General features: G+C 38.0%; 1 long non-coding RNA gene across 1 annotated transcript; it reads left to right on the top strand.

The window, feature by feature from the left end:
* The first annotated feature begins 203 nt into the window (after positions 1–203).
* Positions 204–1441, top strand: LOC146562085 (uncharacterized). Its single transcript, XR_014894609.1, has 2 exons — positions 204–504; positions 1116–1441. It is a non-coding gene; the product is annotated as an uncharacterized LOC146562085 (long non-coding RNA).
* Positions 1442–2892: the final 1451 nt, after the last annotated feature.

Below are 2892 nucleotides of genomic sequence, written 5' to 3'. Positions count from 1 at the left end.
AGATACTTTGTATTATTTTAATCCTGAAAGTTAGGACTGCAGCCTGGCAGAGTTACAAGTTCAGTGTGCCATTGTTTATCAGCAGTGATCACACAAACAACTGCGGTGCTTTCAGTCTCATATTGTGACAATCCCCCTTGACTCCTTGATCATCCTTCATTCCTCTCCTCACGTCAGAGGAAGCAAGAGTAGTTTTGGGTACAGTCATTTAAGAACATTTCATTATAAAGTGATGACAGATGACACTATCAAGATGACACCTGTGCATGTGTAACCACGGTAACTTCTGACCCCACTTCCGCCAGTCCCTTTATTGTGGCGGGAATGAATCCTGTATAAGTTCCGGGTCAATCAGCTGCATGTCCCTGCTCCTCTGGCTGCTGTTGTCCCTGTGGTTGGCGTACTTGTCAGATCACGACAAATTTTGCACTACAGGCCAGTTGACAGCGTGCAATAACCCGGCCGATTCATTCATCTTTACACTACCTCACACTCGACTCAACGGTGAGTTATTTGTTTGTTTTGTTTTGTCACAATTAATGTACATGCGGAGCCGCGATCGCGCATCCTACAATGCCGGTAAGCTAATGCTAGGCTAGCGACAGTAAGTGCAATTACTAGTGTCATCTATTGAATCTTGTTGTTTTTGTTTATTCCATTATGGCCGAATGTTGACTTAACGTATCTAGAGTTGAACGAGTGATTTGATTTTTGTAGTTTTGTCCGTTTTGGATGTTTTTTGTTACTTTTCTGATGAAATGCCGAAACGGCCTATGGGATTTTGCATTGAGTTAAATTCCATTTACATTATTGAATCTGTTGCGCAACACCTGTGATTAAATGAGTTTTGTAAATATATTTGATTAACTTTGGATAATATTTATTAGCTTTAACGCTGATATACTTTGATGGGACCCATGAGAATGTCTTTCTATAATAGTATTTAGAATGACATTCATTATAAGAGATGATGGTTTATTGATTGTTGTATGAAACATGGCATTGATTACTTGACTTTGTTATTTATGGATTTATGTATTTATTTTGTCACAGCAGTAGAATGCTGTTTCATTTTCTTCTGTGAATCATAATTTCTGTTTTTTGACCTTGTTTAGGTCAGGTTTTTTTTTTGTTCTCCCGCGATCAGCCCTGATCAGCGCGAGATGGCGAGCCACCCGACCACCGCTACGGTGCGGTAGGAATTGTGAACCTATGGACTGAATCACAAATTGTTGACAATGACCTATCACAGGTCCATGGAACTAAACTAAATCACATACTGGACTACACCTCATCCCACCTCCTTTTGGAACCTACTAAGCTGTTTTGTATTGTCAACATTATTTTTGTTTGTGATATATATGCATATGTTTCTATTTCTTTTGTACATCCGTCTATACACTTCTCATAACAAACATAATATATATATATTTGAGCTCTACTTTTGTTTCCTGTGTTTTATTCACACCCTCAGGCTCCATAGTCGAATCTTAATCTGATAGCTCATTGTCTATGAGGCTGCAGTCAGGCGCCCTGGTCCTTTAACCGCGTTACACATGCTCAATTATAGTTAGCCTTTTCTGTCCTCGCAGGAGCATTTTGAAACAGATACATCCCTCAGCCGTTCTGAGATTGATTTCTGAGTCACAGGCAGGAACACAGAGGAGACGAGAAGCAGCAGAAGAGGGAAATTTAAAAAGCCCATTGTCCAGTTAATTATCTCTCCCACCCAAGAATACTGGAGTGCCATAAAGTACAGGCTGAATTGCTCATTATAGGAAATTACATAACTAGTTTCAGCAAAGTGAACAAACTATCATTGTAGTTTCCTTGTTTCAGTAATTTTATCATTTACAGTAAATGGTTCTAATCATCACAAGAACCCCTTTGCAAAAACAGTTTGATTCATTATAGCAGGAATGCAGTGGTTAGACTGGTTTTGCCAGTCCAATGCCTCATGTTACTGAAGCCTGCATGAACAGTTAGAGTGACTGATGTCATCAGTCATGGTGCTAGCAGCTGTAATACTTAATGCACTGTGCATTGTGTCTTGAACTAACGGACAACACCAAATTATGTTTTGGGGTCTAAAAGATGCTCTGCTACACCTTTACTGGAGCATTACCTTCACCATGTTTGACAGATTATGTGATATGCTTCAAATCCAGAGCTCTGGAACAAGTTAAATTTTCATGTGTGCAAAGGATTTTTTTTTTTTTTCAGAATTGATCAGGTTATTGGCAAAGTCTAATCTGGATTTCTTGTTCTTAATTTTAACAAGTGGTTTATACAGTGTTGGAAATTCTTTGCAATCCCATTCATGATGGCATCTATGGATTGTAGACCTTCACAATGACATGCCTACTTCCTCCATTGTGTTTTTGACTTGAATGTTGTTTTGAAACTGTATTTCTACTATATTTCTGGTTTATTTTGGTTTTAAAACATCTACTTTAGCCACTAAGCAGTAAGCCACATGAAATTACATAATAGAGTGGTATGTATGTGTATGTGCATAGTGTGAGTTTATTTGCTATAGACTTCCAACGTTCTATGGCCTTAAGATTAGCTCAGGAAAAATGTGTAGAGAGCTTTTATAAAAATTTTATAAATATCATGCTCTTTAATGATCATTTTACATGTGTCACATTTTAAAAACACAATTAGAAAAGCATTCACAAAAACAGTTCGAGAACTTACATCTTTACTTTTTCCACAGTGCCTGCCTCTTACAAAACCTTGTGCTTTTCATAATCAGACACAATAATTTAGGATTATCTAAGACCTGCCATCAAATGTCTCTTTTACAATCATTTGTGTTCGCTGCTCCCAGAATGTAACTCTTGCGCACTTTTATGCGTAACTCCAGAATATTCAACTCCAGAGATTTGC

The sequence above is a fragment of the Mchenga conophoros genome, linkage group LG12, assembly GCF_057382185.1.
Source record: "Mchenga conophoros isolate Kocher_MC1m ecotype Shallow Benthic linkage group LG12, M_conophoros_male_GT1.1, whole genome shotgun sequence".
NCBI classification, from domain to species: domain Eukaryota; kingdom Metazoa; phylum Chordata; class Actinopteri; order Cichliformes; family Cichlidae; genus Mchenga; species Mchenga conophoros.
The sequence above is the reverse complement of the archived record's forward strand: the minus strand, read 5'-3'. Positions and strand labels throughout refer to the sequence as shown.